The 24,751-nt window shown below is 45.3% G+C and overlaps 1 protein-coding gene across 1 annotated transcript in view; it reads left to right on the top strand.

Moving 5' to 3' along the window:
- The first annotated feature begins 14,569 nt into the window (after positions 1-14,569).
- Positions 14,570-24,751, top strand: part of NRG2 (neuregulin 2) — a 117,362-nt gene continuing 107,180 nt past the window's right edge. Inside the window, exon 1 of the mRNA XM_088675002.1 lies at positions 14,570-14,901. The gene's annotated coding sequence lies outside the window, so the exon portion shown is untranslated. The remainder of the gene's footprint in view (positions 14,902-24,751) is intronic.

Here is a 24,751-nt window from a genome sequence, read left to right as displayed (position 1 = left end):
CCCCCTCCTGTTTTGAAGTGTTCCAGTTCACTTACAAGATGAAGATACCATCAGTCAACAGCTATTTTAATTAAACTGTCTTCAGTTGGCTCTTCAGTTAGCCCAGTCCTATAATTAAAGGGAATTTAATAAACACTACAAAGCCTATTTAATTTTTCTGTCTCTGAAACTAAAGCTGAACTTTCCCGACCTGCTATGAGCTGAGAGGCTGGCATCCCCCATTCCCATGTCTTGTTGCTTCTGCCTCTCTCTCTCTCTCTCCCCCCCCCCCCGGCCTCATTGCGCTCAGGAGGAATTAGAGAAGCCTGTTGTGTTCCTCTTGCCCAGGGCTGTGGCTCTCAATGGCAGAAGTCAGGCGCAAGGCAAGTAGGGTGCACAATGTTTTTCACTGCAGACATCCTCTTTACTCAGCCTGGCCCTGGGGGGGTGTTTGCACTGAAACTTTCCCAGATTATCATGTCAGTACAGATAGCCTCCCTTGTTGTGGCTGGGCTGCTTCTCTAGCAGGAAGGCCACATTTTCCAAGCACTGGATATGCTGAGGGGTGTGACTCTCACAGATAGGGTATCCATTGCTACCTGTAGATGTTATGCCCCATAGCTGCCAAGTACCTCGTTTTCCCCGGGAAACTCCCGTTTTTACTTACCTTTTCCCGGCGGTCCCCCGTATCACGTCGTCTCCCGTTTTTTCTCCATTATTTTCTCCTGCCAGCGGCCTCCCCCCCCCTGATTTGCCCTTCTATGGGCACCAAAAATGGCCGCCACCGGCTTCGAAAGTCGCGTCTAAGCATGTCCGGAAGTGCATAGACGCGACTTCCGGTGTTGGCGGCGGCCATTTTTGGTGCCCATAGATGGGCAGAGCGACACCAGAAGTTGTGTCTACGCACTTCCAGACATGCGTAGACATGACTTTTGAAGCCGGCGGTGGCCATTTTTGGTGCCCATAGAAGGGCAAAGCGACACCGGAAGTTGCGTCGACGCAACTTCCGGTGTCACACAGCTGCCGGTCCCGGATTCTGCAGTCCAGGACTTGGAAGGTAAGGCTATGCCCCAACAACTTGTCTGCAGAGGGCAGTGGTCAGAGACAGATTTAGGGGCACAGAGTCTTGGGGGTGTTGCCGAAGGCTCCACAACTATACTTTAGAATGGAGCATGAGGGGGGCGGGGGGCAATGTTGGCATCGCACAGGGGGCTGCTGAAATTTGAGACCCCAACACCTGTCACTTCAGCGGTTCCTTATTAGCACATATGTGGCTGCTTCTCGTGTCATAACATACATGCAGCCTCAAACCAATGGATCAGTTCTGTGGTTCTATTAAAAATAGACTCCTCAACTTTTTTTTTTAAAGACCCCTTTGTATCAGTGTAGTATGACTGATTCTGTGATTCTGCGAACACTACTGGAAATAAGAGGGCAGGTCTTCATGCTATGCTGGACATATGAAACCCTTGATAGTTTCAAACCATAGTATCTTGAATAATCATTTTCAGGCTGCTTCTGGTCATCCACTCCCCAACTACTGTATATTATTTTGTTCCCTCATTATTGTTCTTTTACAGCTGCACTTGAGCTAGAGGAGGGAGGGAGCTGGCCTTTTTTCTTTTATTTTGGGGATTGCATTCTTGTTCTGTTTGTTTTCTATCTGTTATTCTCTTGAAATTCAGTAGAGATCTCTCTCTCGCTCTCTTTTAAAAAATGACCCCTGCAATTACTCAAGAACAGCCCTTCGGCTGTTTTGAGGTGTTTTGTTTCTTAGCTGAGTCAGTTGGGCTTCTTCTGGAATCAGAATGGAGGGATGTCACAAGGGCTGTCTTTAGCAGATGTGGTGGCAGGGTGCAAATATATGCCCAGCGCCCCCAAATTACCATGCATGGGGGTGGGTTGTGAAGCTGCGTACTCCTAGCCATTGGGGGGGGGACTCGCCCCCAAGCCTCTGCGGGAGGAGAGCGATCACTGCAGAGGCTTGGGAGGAAAGCTGTGCACCTGCCAGCCTTATGGTTGGTGGGGCGCAGCTGGCAGGCGTGCAGGGAAAGAAGAGGCCACTGCCAAAGCCGCACAGCTCCCACACTTGCTGGGGCGCCCCTGAGAGGCCGGCGCCCTGGCGCGACGCACCACTAAGGCCTATGGGAAAGACGGCTCTGGGTGTCACCAATTTATACCCACACCAAATGAAAATGAGACGAGCCATTTGCCATTGTGCAAACTATGGGCTGTATTCTCAACCAAATAATTGTACAAGTGGAAGTGCAATAAAACTCCCCCCTCCCCTTGTCATTGCCGCACCTGCTCCTCAGGGTTGGGGGGAAATCCAGAACCAGTTTTGGGTGGAGTGGGAGGCAGGCAAAGTCCCATTTCACAAAGCAGAAGATATCACCCAGCATGCGGAGTTCAGGCGCCCCACCAACTCCCGTACCCCCCACAATGTGGTTTTGTGTCTGCCACATCTGCAGTGCAGCTCATTTCTCTATAGGGAGTCTACAGTATCTTCAAATCCTCAAGAACGGGAGGCTCTCATTTGTTTTCCCCCTTGCCTGAGAAATGCCAAGTTCCTCTGGCAGTTGGCCAGATTCCCCCCTTAGTGTTTGGCAATGCCGGCAGGTCCTGCAAATAATAATTTTTAAAACCCTCAAAGTAGCAGGCTCTGTTGCTTAAGACTGCTCAGATGGATCTCACATACATAGATGCTATAGTGCTTTACTTTTGTTTATTAGTCTTCAGCTCTATTCTGGAAAAACTTGACAGTATGCCTTTCAAAATAATTAGAAATATGTAATTTATTAATTGACAGATTCATCTGATGATTAGTCAATTATTATTTTTCTTACTGAAGTTGCTATGTGTGTGTGCCCATATAGCTATATATATCAAGACACTTTAAAAAGCAGCTATCCAATCTTCTCAAATACTGGAATGCTTGCTTTTGTATGAATTTCTTCCAATCACTTACTTGGGGTAAACCTGCAAGATTTCTCTTTTTCTCAGCCTTCTGATCTTTGGAGAGATTATTGTTTTTAGTTAGAAACTGGGCACCTTTCCTGTTGGCATTCTGGAAATCAGGCAGCAATAGTGAATGCCAACCATGTTCTATTTCTTCCTCAGTTAATTTATTTATTTTTCATCAATGCACAATGCTTACTTTTAACTTCTGTCTCCACTACCTTTTATGTAAATATAAGATATTTTATGATTTTGTTTTATTTTAAATATGGCGTCATTTGCTTAAATTGCACATTGACATACATCAAATAGAGTTTTGCTATGTTTTTGCGCATTGGATGCATCAGATCTCCGAAAACCACCACTAAAATTGTTAAGGATGTCTTTGTAGACTAAAATTTTAATCACCAATATTTAATCTTCCTACTTCAGACCAGGAATGAGCAACATTTAGATCAGGCATCCCCAAACTTCAGCCCTCCAGATGTTTTGGACTACAATTCCCATCTTCCCCGACCATTGGTCCTGTTAGCTAGGGATCATGGGAGTTGTAGGCCAAAACATCTGGAGGGCCGCAGTTTGGAGATGCCTGATTTAGATCTTGGCCTGATTCCATGCAGCTGGGGGAGCCCAGAGGACAGAAGAAGGGGGAAATGGGGGGGGGAGCCCAAACAGTGATGGAAGAATGTGTGTGAATGTGCAGGATGGGGGTGGGGAGCCCTCTGGAAATAGACACCCACCCCTCTCCAGGGGGGTGGGAGAGAGAGGAGGGGTGTCAGAGAGAGAGAGAGAGGGAAAAGGGGGTGACAGGTACTCACAATTGACTTTGTCTCTGCTCACTGCCAGGAGGTGACCCCAACAGATTATGCTCAAGGGAGTGTTGCTAGGGTTGTCAGACTCAATAGTGGCCAGGACTTCTGTGCCTTTAATTGCCCTGCTCAGAGAAAACAGTCCTGTGTAGGAAAGGTCCCGGAACACAGCATTTTCTGTGGCTGCCATGCTAGAGCTTCATGGCTCAAGATTTCCAAGATATCTTCTTCCATTCACAGGGCCTTCTAAATGTGAAGCAATCCTCATAGTAACACATAGCCTTCCCTACTGTCTCACCTATAAGTAACAGTCATCCTAGCCTTGGAATTCAGGAAACCTTCTCTCAGTCTTGTGCTGAGATGGCTGGTATCAAACACAGGTTATAAACTAAATTTGGCAGGGCCCATAAACCTCTTTCTTGCAGGGAGACAAGGAGGCGTCTGGTGTCGGGCTGACACAAACCATTTGACTGGGAACCGATTCCATCCTCCATAGGCAGGTCCTTATAGCTGCATTAAAATACAGAATGGCTGATAACAGGCCCTGTTAATGTTTATTGGCACTTGGTTTTCCTGTGCACCTCTCCCCACTGGGTGCCATGAGCCTACCAGCGAGTTCAAGCTTGTATGAAGTGCAAGGTCTTTGCTACCCTTTGGAATGTGAAGCTCTAGTGACACTTTAGCTCTGGCCTCCTTCATTCTGCAGACACTTAAAAAAAATTAAACCAAAACCCCCTTTTCTGCTGGAGTGAAAGGGCCACAGAAAGGATTTTGCATGTCATACTTCTGACTTCAGAATTTTCATTTCCCACTATATGTGCACAGTTTTTGTTATTATAGAAATTCCCTCTGGCTCGGTTTGACCAGAAAGCAGGCAGGAAAAGAAAAAAATGGAGGGTAGTTAGAACTGAGACTAAGCCTGTTAACTGAGGGAGGGCAAAGAGGAGGGAAGCTGGTTGAGTGCCATTTGTTAGCCAGCCTGGGACTCTTGGTTCATTTTGGATAGCCACTGGCATGCCTAGGAAATCACATACCCTCAGTGGACCCCAATGTGAGAGTTATGGAGACTTGTCAAGGCAAAGCAGAAACACCCATAATCTGCTTGAGGCACCTAAATGAATTAAATCTAAATTCAGATGACAGAAATGTAGGTACAGTATGGTTGGATCATAGTGTCTGAAGACCATCTACTATAGCTTCCTTTCACTCATACAGAGCATGTGAGCAACAGGAATAAGAAATGGGGCTTAAGGAGCCTATCAGATTTGGCTTGTAGAACTTATATATGTATAATGTTTGCATCATTTGCAATGAGGGAACTGCTCTGAAAGCTCTCATGGTGCCTACCAATCAGCATGAGTTTGATAAATGTGGACTTCTGGTGCTCATTAATGGTTTGGACAAGCAGTTAGCACAGAGGGGTGAGTAGAGTATTCCCCTTTCTGCAATGGACAAAACTTCCCATAAACCAATGGCAATTTGTCTTTGTAATTTATTAAATTGAATCGAAGTGCTGAAATTATGCAGACCATAGGTAAAGGGACCCCTGACCATTAGGTCCAGTCGTGACCGACTCTGGGGTTGCGCGCTCATCTCGCATTATTAGCCGAGGGAGCCGGCGTACAGCTTCCAGGTCATGTGACCAGCATGACAAAGCCTCTTCTGGCGAACTAGAGCAGCACACGAAAACGTTGTTTACCTTCCCGCTGTAGCGGTTCCTATTTATCTACAGTAATACCTCGGGTTACGAACGCGATCCGTTCCGGATCGCAGTTCGTAACCCGAATAGTTCGCAAACCGAGCGCTATGGGCGCCGCCATTTTGCGCATGCGCAAAGCGCGATTTTCGTGATTTTCGCGCTTTGCGCATGCGCAAATCTCGCGATCGCGCGTGTGCGGCTTATGCGCGCGCGCGGGGGGCGAAAACACTTCCGGGTTTGCGCAGTTCGTAACCCGAACTGTTCGCAAACCGAGGTGGTCGTAACCCAAGGTACGACTGTACTTGCATTTTGACGTGCTTTCGAACTGCTAGGTTGGCAGGAGCTGGGACCGAGCAACGAGAGCTCACCCCGTCACAGGGATTCGAACCGCTGAGCTTCTGATCAGCAAGCCCTAGGCTCAGTGGTTTAACCCACAGCGCCACCTTAGTCCCTTATGCAGACCATAGCAAGTGTTTATATTGGATGGCATTCTACAGATGCCTGAACCTATAGTTGTCATGGACAACTGTAGAATGAATTTTGCTTGAGTAAGAATCAGGATCAGAGCCTTCAAGGTTTTTCATGAACCTCTGACATACCTCTGAACTCTCCGCTTCATTTTTCTCTTCCTTCACTATAGGCGGGTGTTAGATTGCGTCAATAAAGCAAGATGTAACTGCCTTGATGAAAGGAACAGAATTTAGGATGTTAATATTGTTCTTCCCTAATCTGTGCACTCAGAAGTAACAAAGCAAACTCAATTTGGACAAAAATGTGGTGCTGGGTACAATAGGACAAGCACATGCCGATTGTTCTTTAATTTTGATTTTCTAAGGAATAATTCTTACATTGAATGGGGTGTTTCCGCACGAGTATGGTATACTCCTGGTGGCTCTTGCACAGTGATTTCCTTGGGGTAGCTGCAACATGTCTGTAAGAAGCATTTTCCGTCCCACATTTGTGGGGGCTGGTGGCCAGGATGGTGAAGGCTGGTGGCCTCAGAGTTGAATGCTCTGGGTCCCCCTTCACACCCTCCAGCCCCAGGGACATGTCCTCGTCAGAATTCTTTCCCAGTCATTCCAAAGCTGTTTCTCTTACAGTACTCAGTGAAGTGATTCCCCCTTGAAACATTCCCTCACAGCCTGCCATATTGTTTACTTCAAGCAGCTGCTACCGTCTCAGAATGACCTATTTCAGAAGTGAGAGAATAAAACCTTCACATTAAGAGGCATTGAGAACCTTTGGCTCAGTTCATCTCCCAAGCAAGCTCAGAAAGGGCAGGGGTTAAGCATATGTGTTTACACAGTAGTTCCAAGAATTCTGTCCACATAGTCAAGTTGTACAAAGCGAAATGCTTGGTCAAGTGAAAACTTGATAAAAATGATCCAGAGTGCCATTCAGAAGCAACTCGCCCTGGAGTCCGAGTCAGAACGAATGTTAGCAATTGATCTGCCAAATGTCACGCAAACTGCTCATACTGAGTACTGAACTCCTTAGGGGGCAGAATGTAGCAAGCCTCCTCACCAGTTGAAGTAATTCGCAGAACAGATGTTGCGCAGAAGCAGCGATCGCAAAACAGAAAAGGACCTGAGGATGGTCTTGCCACACCAATGCTCCAGCTGCCTTCCTCGCCGCTGCGTCACTTTCAGCTCCCCAAAGAACCATGGAACTGACCATGGTCGTAGCCAGGATTTTTGTGGGGGGCAGGCTTTTTGTTGGGGGGGGGGCGCAGAACCACAGTTTGCTATGTATTTTTATTGATTTTTTATTAATTTAGGGGGGCAGCTGCCCCTCCCTGCCCACCCTTGTTTCAAGCCTCCCAATTTCAAGCGCTTGTGCTGGCCAAGGGTCATGGGAGGGAACCCCAGCTGGATGAACCGGAGACCACATGGCCCACAAGGTAGGTTAATTTGTTTACTTATGGCTAAGCCAGGATTCCTTCAAAGTCCACCTCCCACCCCCACGCTTAGGTACCCTTTGAAGATTTAAAAATAACATACAATATCAAGTTCTTACTCAAGATGCTTTTCTGTTCTGTACGCTAGCCAGTGTGAATTATTGCCCTGCTGCTTGACCTGTGCAACCCCACCCCACGTTTTCCAGACTTTGCCACTATTCCCAAAGCGAAGTTGCTGGCAAACCTTCAGATGAAAGTGGCGGAGCGGAGCTAGCAGGTGTGGAGGAAGAGGAAGAGGAGGTCCACAATTCCCACATGAGTGAAGATGATATTCATGTGAATGGAAATGGAGGCTTGTATGTAGCTGCTTTTTGACAGGTAGATGAGGATCATGTGTTTTGTAAAGGGACGTTCTGTACTGCACACTGGTCCTTCACAAGTACATCACAGGGCAAAACAATGGTATGAAAGACAAGCACTATTCAGTAGTAAATATCTTGACTCATTTTTAGGTTCTCAATACCATGGGCTACAGAACTGAACAGAGCTGTGCAGACAGAGCCTCTAACAGGCACACTAGAAGGAGTTCTGGCAACTGCGGTTGTCATGGAGAGAAAAATGCCTGAAATGTATGTGAGAATCATCAGAGATGCACCCCTACACACTCGGCTGCACCTACAAAATATGCTTATTAATGGATATTTTTCATTGTACTATAGTGATGAAGGTTTTTGATGTCATGGACTCTGCGTAAGGATATCTAGGAGCTGTGCAAAGATCTGAGCATTTTGAAGAGTTAAGATGGTGTTCAAAAGCAATAGATGGCTGTTGCAATTCTATTTTGTTCCAACTTGCTTTCTACACAATGTCCTGCGGTGCAGTTTTAATGCTGCTACTTTCTACATCAGAGTGTGACTCTTTGACATCACCTGTTCCACAGGTGTGCCAAATAACAGCAGGTTTTATTTACAAAATTTGCAACTGCTGTCTACTGTTAATGTAGCAGTCATTAAAAATAGTCAACATTTGAGGGATTTATTTTTTTTTGAACCCCACTTTTTGATATGCATTGAACACATTTTTTTTTAAAAAAAACATTGCTGCAATGCCATCTATTGCTGTTGCATAAAATGGATTCCACAATGTTCTCCCTGGCACTAATGTCTAATTGTTTATTAACACAATTTTAATAGTAAAAAGCAAACCCCTCTACATCTCTTAGAGGACACATGGGGAGTCAAATGTAAAATAAAAAACAAACCAAAACATTAATCTCTCATCAAAACCCATTAGGAAGTACAGTTGTACCTTGGTTGTCAAACGGAATCCGTTTTGGGAGTCCGTTCGACTCCCGGAACTGTTCAAAAACAAAGGCATGGCTTCCAATTGGCTGCAGGAGCTTCCTGCACTCAATCGGAAGTCGCGTCGGACGTTTGGCTTCCAAAGAATGTTCCCAAACCAGAACATTCACGTCCAGATTTGCAGCATGTGGGACCCAAAACGTTCGAGTCACAGGTTTTTCGGGATCCAAGGTACGACTGTATCAAAATTCAAGTCCACAAGGTTCATGGCAGCCAGAAAGTTTTGTTTGCTGCTGGTATATGCATTTGTATTTCATCTTTGCTTACGTAAACAGCATCAATCAGATGTAGGTTATTAGTTAATTTTTCCAGCAAAGCATCTTGCCAAACTATCTTGTACCAATTAGCTAACATGGCACCGTTTAGAGGATTGAGCAATGTTCCGCCATTCAGACTGGAAAATAACAGCAAACAGAAATCCCCTATTTATTTTTCTTCCCTTTTCTTGATTTTTAATGTATAATTATGCATTATATGCTTTTCTGTGCTTAAACAGAAATATTTATTCTACAAAGGGAAGCTTAACTCCTATGGAAGTTAATAATATGTAGAAAGTTTATTATGATCAGAGTTTACTTTTTGTTTTCTATGAAACTAGAAACAAAAAAATAAAAGAAACATTTGAATTTTCAAAAAATCTCAGGTTTTATTATTGCAAGTTTACACATCGAGTGTACACCTGAAATTAAAAGGAAACAAGCTTGCTCCCTCCTCCATGTGACAGCCCTATAGATATTTGAAAATAGCTATCATATCTTCTCTCAGTCTCCTCTCTTCCGGGCTAAACATACTCAACTCCTTCAAGCGCTCCTCATAAGGCTTACTTTCCAGACCCTGGATCATCTTGGTCGCCCTCCTCTGCACACATTCTAGCTTGTCAACATCCTTCTTAAATTGTGGTGCCCAGAATTGGACACAGTATTCCAAGTGTGGTCTAACCAAGGCAGAACAGAGTGGGACTATTACTTCTGGACACTATACTTCTGTAAGTGCAGCCTGGAATAGCATTAGTGATTGTGATTTTTATCTTGTGAACTGCCCTGAGACCTCTGGATATAGGGAGGTATACAAATTTAAATCATCATCATCATCATCATCATCACACTGTTGACTCATGTTAAGCTTGTGGTCTTCTAAGACCACAAGATCCTTTTCACATGTACTACTAGGAAGACCTCATGTCATCAAGATTATAAATACCATCTCCAACTCCTCAAAAGATTCCATCAACGGTGTCTCCATTTTTTTTTACACATCACTTGGAACTAATATCAGTGTACTGGAAGAAGCAACGATCACCAGTGTTGAAGCAATGATTCTTCAACATCAACTTCATTGGCCTGATTATTGTCTTCCAAAGCAACTACTCTATTCCAAACTTTAAAATGGAAAGCGTAGTGCAGGTGGTCAACGAAAGAGGTTTTAAAGACTGTCTCACAGCAAATTTTAAAAAATGTAGTATGAACACCAAAAATTGGGAAACACTTGCCTGCGAGTGCTCCAATCGGAGAGCAGCCTTTACCAAAGGTGTCATGGACTTTGAAGACATTCGATCTCAGGACGCCAGGGAGAAACGTGCTAAGAGGAAGGCACGCTTGGCAAATCCACACCGTGATCAACTCCCGCCTGGAAACTAATGTCCCCACTGTGGAAGGATGTGTGGATCCAGAATTGGCCTCCACAGTCACTTACGGACTCATTGTTAAAACCGTATTCATGGAAGACAATCTTACGAGTGATCACCGAAGAAGAAGAAGAAGAAGAAGAAGAAGAAGAAGAAGAAGAAGAAGAAGAAGAAGAAGAAGAGGACACTCAATTGCTACAAATATATATTTATATACCAGTATTTATTGTTTTGGGCTGAATTATTTATGTTTCTAATTTCTGCCTTGTGATAGGGAAATGCCAGATATGTTTTGAGACCTCAGCTAACTGCAAATGAATAGTGGCCCTGAGGCATCAATGAGAGCAGGATGATGAGCTGCCTTCCAGGATACAGCCCACTTGCCCTTCCTGGCTGGTCTCTCACCACTTCCATCTTCAAACACAGTGAAGATCTTACCTACGTGGGACATGCAAGGTCAAATGCTGATAGCTAAGGAACACTGCCATCTTGATGGACAGTTACCACAATTCTTTCTCATTTGTCTTGATTAATTAACAGCACAAAGGAACAAGCAGGCTTCAAAACTCACTTTCCTGTTGTTGGCTGGTCCCAAATTTGTAAATGACACAAAACTTCAGCTTTTATTTATTTAAATTTTTAGAATATATACTATACTTTTTACCACATGTCTCAAAGCAACTTACAAAAAAGGAAACTTTTGTTTTCCTTGTCCAAAGCAAAATTTCCATCTCCAAAAATGTATTTTTGGGCAGGGTCGGTATTCATCCCTCCTGGGTGAAGTGCTATATCTGTCATGACTCTAGTCAAGCAGCATTTAGATGCTATTCTCAGCCTGGCATTTTTAAAAGCCTTTAAGTCCAATTCAGCATACTGCTAACACTGCAAAGTAGAAAAATTAGAATTATTTCTACCTTTTTGGATTTTTTTTAAAAAAAGTTTTACACTGTGGGAGGGTAAAAATGGGCAAACTGTTTTGGGGTGATGCTTGCAGCTGGTAGCTGGACAATTTTCTTCTTCTTTTCTGCTGACCGTCATTGTTCTCTCCCACTATGCCCCCAGAACAAGGTTACATCAAGGCACAGCAACATGGTCCCAAAATGTTTTTTTTTTTTGGGGGGGGAGATAAATGGTAAATATGCCCCCTGAAACTGCTTGAAGACTCTCCACACCTCATTTGAGGCTTGAGTTCTATATTTAGTGTGGAAAATACCTATTAGATAGTAAATATATATATTCACCTCTCAATCACATACTGACTCAATTTCAAAGCTGCATATGTTTAGTAAAGACATTGGAAGAGACTCTTGCACATCAGGAAAAGTTAGCTACTAGTACAGTACCAAAGATTGCTGACACAGCAAAACCTATGTGGATGCCATTCTCCTTTACATCACCTTCTATAGCAGTGAATTCCACTTCATGGCTACAAAATATGGTGAGGAGGACACCATGTAATGATGGATAAACTCCCCTTGGCTCAGTCTGAAATTGGCTTGGCACCCAGAATGCTGTAATATCTTTGACTTGTAACCAGAGTTGCCATCTTGATGGCATCCTTTCATTATATAATATTAAATTGTTCCTAAATGAAATAAAACAAATCCATCCTGGAAACGAATCAGAGCTTCAGGCAAACCTTCTTTGTCGTCACCAAGTGTCATCTTTTATAGGATCCATAAAACTCCAGAGCACTGGAGGAAAGGGAGACATGCAGCCCTCAAACTGACTGACCCCTAAGTAACTTATATTTTATACAAAGATAATTCATACGTACTCTCTGTCAGCCTTCCTTTTATTGCAGAAGTGCCTAGCCCTTTTCAGTCTGAGGGCTGCATGGTGGGCCTGGCCAACTCGCATTCTAGCGCATGCGGAAAGACAACATGCACAGCCCTCCCATGCTCCCCAGGGCCTTCTGCGCCTGCGCTCTAGTCGCCCTCTTTCCCTCCGCTGCTTCTGAGCTCTACTCTCTTTCTTCCTCCTCCTCTCCACTCTTGTGTGTTTGCAGCAGTGCCCCTTCAGTCCTCCTTCCCTTTCATTTTAAAAGGGCAAAAGTCTTGGCCATAAGCATTTTGCCTGGCCATCCCTGCCTGGCCCAGGCTACCTCCACTGCGCCATTCAAGCTGCTAACGTTCTGGCTGCACTTAACTTTGTTTTCCTGGAACGGTCATATCATATCATGAGTGCCACGGGGAGGAGAATCACTTCCACTCCGCTGTTCAGATGATGATGCCTCTAAAGAGGGCATCTTTGCCCTCACTATAATGGTGCTGAGAGGTTTAAATCTCTCTGCCCAGCCCAACACTATGACATTATCTTCTTCTTCACTTCTCCTCTTCTTTATGGAGGGCAGAAGCCCTCACCTGCTCCGATGTTTCCTGAATTGACTTGCAACAGGATGATTCCTTGGGTTATTAAGTGTGTGGTGGTGTACAGGTGGTGTACAGACTGTTAAGTTGTGGGTAAGCATAGCAGATGACACAGCAATCTCTCCGAAGCAGCTCTTTATTTGGAAGCTGGAACAGAACTGAACTGCATTGCCGAGCTGGCCTGCTTTTATAGAGGCTGGCTCAAACAATGTATCAAACATAATTCAAAGTTCCCTCCTAAAACAACTGTCAAGGACCTGAGGGAAAACTATATACACTAATACATAACACCCCTCCCCACCGAGAAAAGGCATTAGTTACATTTGTAATGGTTTCAATTAGGTACAAGAGCATAACAGTTTCAAGGTACAGTACATAGCTTCTATTTACAATGCAACGTTTCAAATGCAGTTACTGACATAGTCCCATAAGTAGGATGGCCGCTTGGTGACCCTGGTGGAACGCTGAGGGCCAGTACCAGTGTCCAGGGGGTTGGCCGATTCCTGCTGAGACTGTGGCACCACCGATGTTGGTGGTGAGTCCAAGTTTCCTGTCTACGTGACTGCCGAAGGAACCGCCATGTGCGGACTCGGCGGATGGTCAGGCACAGCAGTGGCTCTAGACTCTGGGGGGCCCTGCTGAACCTCTGACGTGGCTTGGCTAGGATCCACGTCCGCCGCTTGTGAGGGAGGAGTAGATTGAGCCTCGCCTTCTGTTAGAGCAGGCTTCTTAGTGGAGTGTGGGCTGCTGGCCTTGCGGATCTCCTGGGCAGAGAGTTCAGCAGCTTCTGCGGCTGCGGCCTCCTCCATGGTCTTCTGTAGCGTGAGGTCTGGCTTGGCGAGGAGGCGCTGTTGCAGACGGATGTTCCGGATTCCACAGACGACTCGATCCATCAGGGCGTCGTCCAGGTCCCGGAACTCACAATGTAGGGCGGCCTTCCTGAGAGCAGCGATGTAATTGCTGATGGACTCCCCCTCGGCCTGGTTCCTGTGGTAGAAGGCGTGGTGGTCAGCAATTTTAGACAGCTTGGGTGCGTAGTGGGTATGGAGCTTCTCTTGGAGCGTGTCCCCGTGATTCAGAGGCTGGTGCGAACGGCGGTAGAGGCACGAATGAAGCCATGATTCCGATGCCGACATGGATGGCGATGGATGGAACACAGGGCTCTAGCCGGAACGGTCAGCTCTGAATTGGTTCTGCTCAGTGATTCAGCTCAGTGATTTAGCTCAGTGATCAGCTCATTGCATGTCCGATTCTGTCTGTGCTCTGCTGTCCTTCAATCCCACCTTCGTCGCCAGTGTTAAGTTGTGGGTAGGCATAGCAGACGACACAGCAATCTCTCCAAAGCAGCTCTTTATTTGGAAGCTGGAACAGAACTGAACTGCATTGCCAAGCTGGCCTGCTTTTATAGAGGCTGGCTCAAACAATGTATCAAACATAATTCAAAGTTCCCTCCTAAAGTTCCCTCCTAAAATAACTGTCAAGGACCTGAGGACCTGAGGGAAAACTATATACACTAATACATAACAGAGACAGTGGCATGGTTCACACGTAATGCTAAGCCAAACCATGGGTTTATCTTGAATGAGCAAATGTGCAGGTTCCAGGCTGAAGATGAGAGTGCAGGATTCCCCAGCCAGTCCTGCTGCCGCCCCACTGCCTAGGGCAAAGTCGCAGCTTGGCTTGGAGACAGGTTCGAAGGTGATTTGCTAAGCAACAGGCAGCAATGCAGTAGTACCATTATGCAGGCTTACTTGGAAGTAACTTCCACATAGTTCAGTGAAACCTACTTCCAGTGGTATGCATATAATTGCTAAGGAAGGCTGCTGTTGTGTTTCTGAGTGATGTCACCAAGACAACCAGCTTTAGGAACTGAGCACCACGGTCTGGAATGAAACTATGAAACTACATCAACCGTTCAAACTACCCACCTTGGCAGTGGATCAATGATAAGTGTTTCACCGCCTTGCCTGCCGGGCAGACTTTAGCACAGAGACCTGATGAGGTTCCCTGTAGTTCTCTTTGGTTTAATGAGCTAAATAATAACGCACTACAGATGTTTGTGGTGTTGTTGTGTGTAAAGTCTCTTGCCATTCCAATGGAGCAGCTGTGATGTAATACAAGAGGGGGGCAGAGGCTTGGCTCCTCTGCTGGTGGACTTGGCTGAGCAGCCCTGAAGTCACATACAGGCCGAAGAGCAAAGGAGAGGTGAGTTTCAGGGAGCCCAGAGTTGTGAAATGGTTAGGAAATGTTAGGTAAAGCAGGGAGAGCCCTGGGGCAAAAAGGACAGCACTTTTAAACAAAGACTGGCAGAGAACGCAAGGAGGGCTGCAAAAGGAGGAGCTGGTGGGTCAGGAGAAGCGAGGGGAGGGGGGAGGCTTCTGAAAAATATACCATTTTCTTTAATTTCAGACTGATATTTTTGAAGCCACAAAAACACTTCCGGTGAATCATTTGCCGCTGTTCGTTGCATGCAATAGTATCTTTGGGACCCCCTTGGACTCTGGGGTTGTCGTTGTTGTTTAGCCATTTAGTCGTGACCCCATGGACCATAGCACACCAGGCACTCCTGTCTTGCACTGCCTCCCGCAGTTTGGTCAAACTCATGTTGGTAGCTTCGAGAACACTGTCCAACCATCTCGTTCTCTGTCGTCCCCTTCTCCTAGTGCCCTCCATCTTTCCCAACATCAGGGTCTTTTCCAGGGAGTCTTCTCTTCTCATGAGGTGGCCAAAGTATTGGAGCCTCAGCTTCAGGATCTGTCCTTCCAGTGAGCACTCAGGGCTGATTTCCTTCAGAATGGATAGGTTTGATCTTTTTGCAGTCCATGGGACTCTCAAGAGTCCCCTCTAGCACCATAATCCACCCGGAGCAGGGGCTGGTAAGCCACTCCAGTATTCCTGCCAAGAAAACTCAATGGACTCTGGGGTAGGGGTTATAACTGAGGTCTTTTGACCAAGCTAACATGGCCAGGCTCAGCAGCCAGCATCGTTGCAGGAAGCACAAATGAACCTTAACAACTTTTTGGCAACGCTGACATACCTGCTCTTGGGAGCTGCTCCAAATTTATGCTTAAATTTCTAATTGCACCTGTAGATCAGCCAAGCCTTGTGTTAACTCTTCCTGTGTAATTTTTATTGATGTTCCTTTGTTGGCGCCAGGCTGTCCCTGTTCCGCTAGCCTTAGATGATTCCTTAAGGAACCCAGCTTGGCAAGACATGGAGCATAGTGAAATGCCCAAGGGACTCTGAAGCACTCTTGCTTGGGGAGGTGGGGCTGCTCTGTATGGGAGGCTCTGTGCTCTGCTGCAGAAAAGAAGGGAGGAGAAACCTGGGTAAGATGGAGCGAAAATGCTTGTTGTGCCTTTCTGCCTGCACGCCAGTGGTGGAAACACTTTTCTATCTCCCTTGACGTCTCTCTGGCTGTCAAGCATTAAGTGCAAAACACTGTATGCATGAAACACACACTCCTTTTTAAGAGTTGCACGACTCCTTACTCAAAGGACCCCTGACTTCTAGGTGGCATCCTTAAAACAAAACTGTGTTCTGTGCAGTTCTGCAAAATTTATGCCATATCTCCCACTCCAAACCCTTTTGGACATGTCATAATCTTCCTGAAAATGATGAAGGCTTCATTTATTTCAGTTTGCCTTCTCCATTTGCACTCATTTAAACAAAGATGAGTTGAAATCTAGGACGCATCTTACATCCAGGGGACAAAGAAATGCATGTCTGAGCAGAATGTCATCCCAGCTCCTCCCCTGGCAATAGCAGACCCTCCAAGTGTCCCTATTTTCCAGGGATACTCCTGTATTTACAGAAGCCGTCCCAGTTTCTGATTTGGTCCTGGAATGTGCTGCTTTTCCTTAGGGTGTCCTTATTTTCTTTTCTTTTTTTAAAATATATGTTTATTATTTTAACACATACAAAAAATATTGAAATATGTGAAAAATAAAAAAATAAAAAAGAACAAAGAACAAAAAATACAAAAAAATCTTTCTTTAACAATATAATCAAAACAATTTCTTCTTCTGTCAACTTCCTCCTTCCCCCCTTCCACGCTTCTATTTATAACTAATATAGCACTCTCTACTTCTTAAATAAATTCTTCTTCTAAGATACTCATTATACGTATTATTCTTGATCCATTATAACCACAAATTTCTAATATTTCAAAATATCATTTGGATCTAGAAATCATAATAATTATTTTACATTTAATCTTACTTCCTCCTTACTATATCTAATTGCTTCTTCAGCCTCTTTATACCTCCACTTCCCTTATTGTCCGTTATTAATCTTATATTTCTTCTCCAAATAAATCTTGAATTTCTTCCAGTCTTCTTCCACCGTCTCCTCTCCCCGATCTCGGATTCTCCCAGTCAGTTCAGACAGTTCCATAAACTCTATCAGCTTCATCTGCCAGGGGTGTCCTTATTTTCATTGAAGAAATGTTGGAGGGTATGGTAGGACAGATCGTGAAGCTGAGGCTCCAATACTTTGGCCACCTCATGAGAAGAGAAGAATCCTTGGAAAAGACCCTGATGTTGGGAAAGATTGAGGGCACTAGGAGAAGGGGACGACAGAGGACAAGATGGTTGGACAGTGTTCTCGAAGCTACGAACATGAGTTTGACCAAACTGCGGGAGGCAGTGGAAGACAGGAGTGCCTGGCGTGCTATGGTCCATGGGGTCACGAAGAGTCGGACACGACTAAACGACTAAACAACAACAACATGGTAGGATGTCCGTATTTTCATAGGAGAAATGGAACGGGATGGAGTTATGTGACCCTCGAGCCAAGGAGATAAGTAACTACACAACCTTTAGAAGACACCTGAAGGCAACTCAACACCCCCCCTCTATTTCCTACTTTGAGTAGTTCTTTTACATTGATGTAGGTATGCATTTTGGGCAGCATCCAACTAACACATTGTGTCAGTGCAAGTATTTATGCTTGTGCAACAGAACACCCTCCTGCCTTTTCATTCTCTCTAGCCTTTTGTCTGTCTTCCCCAAATCTGCTTGGGGTGTTGTGTTGGGGGAACCCCTAGAACAGATTTAGCAGGCATGCAGGGGAGGAGGAGAATTGCATCAGTAGAAATACTTGCACTGGCGGGACCTAGGAGTTGGATACCTCTTTGTTTGTGTGCCACTTGCTTAACAGAAATGGTCTAGAAAAAAAATATGTGTTGGCTCACCAGATGTCATGTCAGAACAACAACTATACAATTATTTTATTTATTTTATTAATTCAGCAATATTGATGATTGTAGAAAAATTCTAAGCAGTTTATAAGAAGTATTAAGATTATAAATGAAAAAGCTTAAAACTTTTTTTAAAAAAATACAATTATGAGTAAAAGAGAATAAAACACACCAACATCTGTGTGTCTGGATAAAGGTAAAGGTAAAGAGACCCCTGACCATTATGTCCAGTCGTGACCAACTCTGGGGTTGCGCACTCATCTCGCATTATTGGCCGAGGGAGCCGGTGTACAGCTTCCAGGTCATGTGGCCAGCATGACAAAGCCACTTCTGGCGAACCAGAACGGCACACGGAAATGCCGTTTACCTTCCCGCTATAGAGGTCCCTATTTATCTACTTGCACTTTTGATGTGCTTTTGAACTGCTAGGTTGGCAGAAGCTGGGACCAAGCAACGAGAGCTCACCCCGTCACAGGGATTCGAACTGCTGACCTTCTGATCAGCAAGCCCTAGGCTCAGTGGTTTAACCCACAGCGCCACCTGGGTCCCTCGTGTGTCTGGATAGGCTTGCTTAAATAAAAATGTTTTAAGCAGGCACCAGAAACAGAACAGCAAAGGCAGCTCCCTGATTTCAAGAGGCAGGGAGTTCCTATGTGTATGGGCTACCAGACTAAAAGATCCATTTATTACAATTGTGTAGGATTGTGTAGCACTTGAGGCAGTGCCAGTTCCACAGTTAAACAATCCTGGGCACCGTAGTTTACCCCCTCACAGAGTTATAATGCCCAGCAACCCTTAACAAACAACAGGGCCCAGAATTCTTCAATACAAAAAAATGTGCCTCGAATGTGCTTTAAAGGTGTACACAGGTGACACAGCTTAGATTTGGGTAGCCAGCACCTGAGCTCTTGTGTGGAGGGGCACTCAACAATGATTGAAAGGCTTGAAGAATATTTTGACACTGAAATTGGTACCACCATGAGTTTTCATGCTTCGTAATAAAGTTAATGTTACCTAGCTGTCAGGCCTTCACAGTTACAGAGCATATGTATTTAGGCATAGCATTGTGCGCTATGTAATTACATAGCAGCTCCTGTTGTTTGGTCCCAGCTCCTGCCAACCTAGCAGTTTGAAAGCACATCAAAGTGCAAGTAGATAAATACAGCGGGAAGGTAAACGGTGTTTCCGTGTGCTGCTCTGGTTTGCCAGAAGCAGCTTTGTCATGCTGGCCACATGACCTGGAAGCTGGACGTCGGCTCCCTCAGCCATTAAAGCGAGATGAGCGCCGCAACCCCAGAGTCGGTCACGACTGGACCTAATGGTCAGGGGTCCCTTTACCTTTACCTTTATATGATGTTTTGCTTCTGGAACTCTCTCCCCAGAGATGGGACCAAGTATTTTTAAAAATTTGCTTGTGTCACATACTTTATTATTCATCCAGGGCTTTTACGTTTTCATCTGCATTTAGGGATAAATTGTTCTTTAGGAGCCTGTTTTGCTGTTTTTAGTGGGCTGGGGCCCAGGTACTGCACAAGGCATATACAGCCTTTCCTCTGTTGTTCGAAAGACTCTGTTGCAACTGTGAGCTAGGTTTTACAGTACAGTAGGGTTGCCATATTTCAAAAAGTAAAAACCAGGGCACCCTGAACATTGTTGTTTAGCTTTTTTTAAATAAAAAAAACACATGCAAATTTTTGATTGACTTGTCTATGATCCATGACAAAGCACCGCCTTTCAGAACCCCCCCCCCCCCCTGGACTGCAGCCATAATCTTCAGTATCAAACTATACATTTCCCAGAGTTCTCTGGAAAGAGCTCTCTGAGGGCAGTAGGGGCCTCCTAACAACTCTCAGAACCTTTAACAAACTACAGCTCCCAGGATTCTTGGAGGGAAGCCAAGGCTATTCAAAGTGATATGATACTGCTTTAGAGATGGGGTACTGGACTCCAGTGTGATGATCACAGATGCTACAACTCATTTCTTTTGGCCTCCTTCCTTCCTTCCTTCCTTCCTTCCTTCCTTCCTTCCTTCCTTCCTTCCTTCCTTCCTTCCTTCCTTCCTTCCTTCCTTCCTAATACGCCATTAGTGGCAAGAAAACTGCTATTCTGAGGCTGGAGAAACTGATTGTTTCTCCAGCCTCAGAAGAAAAATTTCCAAATATTATTTTGTTATGAACTGTTGCAAGGAGCGGAAGTACAAAACATGTACCAAAATACACCATAGTCCTAGTTTCTGATCCCAAATCTCCCTGTCTATAGCTCAGCCATTCTAGCCACGAAACCACAAGGGAGATCAGCTGAAGGACCTCTCTCCTTTGGCTTGTCCTCTTCTTTCCTACTTTGATAAGTTAAGTGCTGGAATTGACAGGACTTGTTAGATATAGGGCATGTGGGGAGGGCACAGAGTCCATGATCCCCTTTTCTTGAAAAGTATTAAGTGTGGCCAGAAACAATCCCCCCTCCCCAGACATTTCACTCTTATGACTGGCTGAGTCCTTCCACCACCATCAAAGAAGTTATTTAACAACCTGTGTCAATCACAGCCTTTTCTCTTTGTGTGTGTGTGCGCAAACTTTTGCTTCCCTGTTCTTCCTTCTAGAAACTTCTATAGTTCTTCACCCACCCACTCCCATGACCCATTTTGACCTACCTGTCCTTGTGCCAAGGACAAGACTCAGCCTCGCTCGAAGAGCCATATATCTTGCTTGAGTCAGGGCAGACCCAGGCAGCTCTTTCCCTGACCTGGGGAGGAGGCATAGCCCAAGGAAGGTTGAAAAGCCCCAGATCAAGCTACTCTTCTTGGAAAAGAACCAAATAAAGGGGTGGGGTGAGGTGCTGGAACTTGGCTCAGATCTGAGACTCGGGACTCGCTCTGGGAAGGAAAGGGATCACTCGCGGATGGCACCCGTGTGCTTGCATAGCCTTACATGCCTTCATGTCAGGAGTATTATAAACATCCTTTTCCATGCTAGCTGAAGATGTCCACGGTGGGCTGGGTTCTTTCAAAGTAAGCTGGCCGGTGTTGCCAAACAGCTGCTTTGTGTCTGCAGCTCATTGGAGTAGCAGGACTTGTGTGCTTTCAGCGGCTGACAGGCCTTGGTTAACAACTCCCTTCTCCTTTTGTAAAAATGGGTTGCACAGCAGCAAGTTTAGGCATGACCCATATTTTGAAAGAGGAATTTTTTTTTGTTTCTCCTGCAGTTTCATGAGAAAATCCCACTCTGAGTCAATAAACATAGAGGCTTATTTTCTGCGCAAAAGGAGGCAGGAAGTTTGTGTTGTGTGGGTGTGTATGTATATAGAATATGGATGGGTACATCTGCATTGCAAAGAGTGCTTACAGGGACCTCCAGGCTTACATAAAATTAATCTGGGATTATTTTTCTGAAAGATACACAGCACCTCAGTGCCCTGCTTCATTGCTACAATTGTGATCTTTAAAGCAAATGTAATTTGGGTGCAGCACATAAACAAGGAATCACTTTTTAATATTTGTAACCGAGCCTTTTTTAAAAGGGGAGATTAATTCACAACAATGGATGGAACATTGGAATCTCTCCTTGTGTAGACAAGTAACCGTTATCACCTATAAGTCCTATGCTTTTAAAATTTGGGGGAACGGCAACTCTACAGTTCTGACTCTACAGTGTGACATGGCCAGGTCCCTAGCATCTCTAGCTAAAATGGTCTCAGATAGCAGGGTAGCGGAGAATAGCTGGATAACTGCTGCTGGACAGTACAGACAATACCCAGCTAGATGAAACAATTGTTTGACTCACTATAAGGCAGTTCTCTTTGTACATACAAACGCAGGTCCTCAACATGGGTGTAGCCAGGGGGCGGGGCACAGCTGCCACCCTAAATCAAGTAAATAAATTAAAATACTTAACTAAAAATAGAAATAATAAGAATATTTGAAATGCTTTGACAGAATTTTCTGAGCACTTGGGGTCAAAAGAAAGTAATTTAAAACAACTGTTGCTGAGACATTTCATTCTGAATCTGCTAGACAGAACCAGACAGAGGATCATAGAATCATAGAATCATAGAGTTGGAAGAGACCACAAGGGCCATCCAGTCCAACCCCCTGCCAAGCAGGAAACACCATCAAAGCATTCTTGACATATGCCTGTCAAGCCTCTGCTTAAAGACCTCCAAAGAAGGAGACTCCACCACACTTCTTGGCAGCAAATTCCACTGTCGAACAGCTCTTACTGTCAGGAAGTTCTTCCTAATGTTTAGGAAGATCCTAAACCCATGGTCCCCAAGATCTAAATTCAGCACTGTCCCTGCTGACAACAAGGCCTAAAAATAAATGAAAATTTGAAAAAGAAGTCATGTATAGATTCCACTAAGTAATTAACTGTGTAAGAGCAATGCGATCAAAACCTGACAGAAGACCTTATTTGAATCCCAATAACTGCATACTAAAACAGCCACCGACAAAGAAAGCTTGGTTAAAGACCACATGTTTCATGGTCATATTTTAGTGTCCAGAATGTTTCATGTCCATCACACTAGTAATTTGTATAACAGCTTTTTCCAACTCTCTGGATCCTTTTGACTGCAGCTCTTATCAGCCAAAGCCACCATAGCTATACTAGGGGATGTTGATGGAGGCTGTAGCCCACAGCATCTGGGGGCTGCCAGGGTGGGGAGGGCTGCTTTATAAAAGCCCAGTAATGAAAATACTGTATGTTCATACATTTGCATAGAAGAATGCAGCCCAATGTATATTCATGCCAGGCATATTCATGTCAAAGAATCCTGCTCTCTCCACGGTTGTTTGGCATTTGCTGCACCCTTAGAGTTGCCAGTTCACAATGTTAAAAGCAAAACTAGAAGCTCCCACTATCACAATTATACTCTGTACAATTCTAAATTGTGCAGCAGTACTGTCACTGTATAGACTACTGAGCCAGCAACCCTATGCCCCAGGGCTCCCTTGCCCACATTCCCTATTCCTTGTCTAAACCTTTTCATTCTGTAAACTTACTTCCTGCCAACTACGGACCGCCTCCCTGTCCCTAGGAATCCTGAGATTCTGTTTTCTTCAGCCATATGGCTTGGATCCAGAGACTATGCATTTGGATAGCATATGACTATCCTATCTCCTTTCAACCCACATTTTACCAGCTTCTTCACAAAAATATCATGGTGAACTTTGTCAGAAGCCTTACTGAAATCAAGACACACTACATCCACCGCTTTCCCCAGATCCACCAAGCTTGTAATGCTATCAAAACAACAGCAACAAATTAGAGTCACCTGGCATTATTGATTGACTCTAAGCACAACTAAATCTGATTCCAACCCGTGTCTCCAACACCCGTGGAACACTTTTTGAAGAGCTGAAAGGACTTTGAAAGCAGCTGAACTCAGGACTTGCTGTGGCCTTTGGAACAGCAAGAACTTTGAAGCAAAGAACCTTCTCTGGGATCAGAGAGAGATGCTTACTCGCAACAAGCGTGTATAGTGTATGTATATAGTAGTGTATGTTTGCGTGTGCCAAGTAAAAGTGAACTCTGCTAAACAACGGTTTAATGTGGTGAGCTAATCTGCTTGACTGAAACTTCCATTTGAGGGTGAGGATCCCACCCCATTGGTAAGGTCCAGCTCGGGAAGCGCAGTCACTGTGTCACGGTCCGGTCGGCGGGCGGTTGAAGCCCTGGCTGAGGATGTCAGGACCAGAGGCAAGATGGTGGTGTAGAAGCAGGAACAGGTGCAGGGTTGAGGGTCCAGCAGCAGGCAGTTGCAGGGTCAAGGAGCAAGGCAGAGGCGAAGGTCTGGGAGTCAAGGAGCAAGGCATTGGCAAAGCAAAGGTCCAAGGGTCGAGGAGCAAGGTGTCGGCAAAGGCGAGGATCCAAGGAGCAAGACATCGGCAAGGCAAGGGTCCAAGGAGCAAGGCGTGGGCAAGGCAAGGGTCCAAGGAGCAAGGCGTCGGCAAGGCAAGGAGCAAGAGGCCAGATGCAACCAGGCAGGGATAGTGTTGCTGTGGCAAAGAGCTGAAGGGAAATGCTGAGCTTTTATCCCTCCCAGCTCCTGCCACCAGGTGCAGTGAGGTATCAAGTGGCCTCACCTGAGTGACCACTCCTTGCTTCTCCAGCACAAGCTGAGGCAGGCCCCAATCCTGCAAAGCACTACAGGCCCCAGAGCCTGACTCCTGCCCATACTCCTGACACACTGGGGGTATTGATCTGGAGGTCTTGAGCGCAGGAGGACTGTGGTGGTTGTACCCACTTTCAGTGGTGACGTGGTCCAGATCTGGCATCTATGCAGATTGTGCTATTTGCTCTTGGTTCCACTGACCTCCTGCTCCCCAAGTTGTCTTGAAGTCATTGCTAGATGCCTGAGTCACGACACCGGTTGCCAAACTGTAGCAGGTGCAAGAGCACAGTTGAGTTCAGGTGCACTTCCATGCTGTAAACCTGATCCCTTTGGAAGTGGGAGTGGGGAGTGAAACTGTCTAGAAGAGGCAAGTACACATCTCTTGAATTTTCGGTGCTTAAAAAGAAACATCAACTGAAACTCATGCATGCAGTTTCAACTGGATGATGCCTTGTATAGCTCTGGCTTGGATTTGAAATCAATAGTGGCTTCTGTTGTTTCGTAACATGAACTTTCAAGAGCATTCTAAGCAAATCCAAAATTGGCATCTCTGTAGAAAATAATGATTTCAAAAGTACCTGGCACTCCTGTTATCTTCTGGCATCCTGCATTCAAACTGGTAGTATGGCTGTTGATGAAAACCTACAAGCATGACTGCGGCAATGGCAGGCCCCAGCAGGCTTTCCCATGATGGGCCCTGTCTAGCCTCCCCACATCTGTGGTGAGCTCCAAGTGGCCTCCCTGTGG

Source organism: Zootoca vivipara, chromosome 8 (genome assembly GCF_965207765.1).
Source record: "Zootoca vivipara chromosome 8, rZooViv2.hap1.1, whole genome shotgun sequence".
NCBI lineage: Eukaryota > Metazoa > Chordata > Lepidosauria > Squamata > Lacertidae > Zootoca > Zootoca vivipara.
The sequence above is the reverse complement of the archived record's forward strand: the minus strand, read 5'-3'. Positions and strand labels throughout refer to the sequence as shown.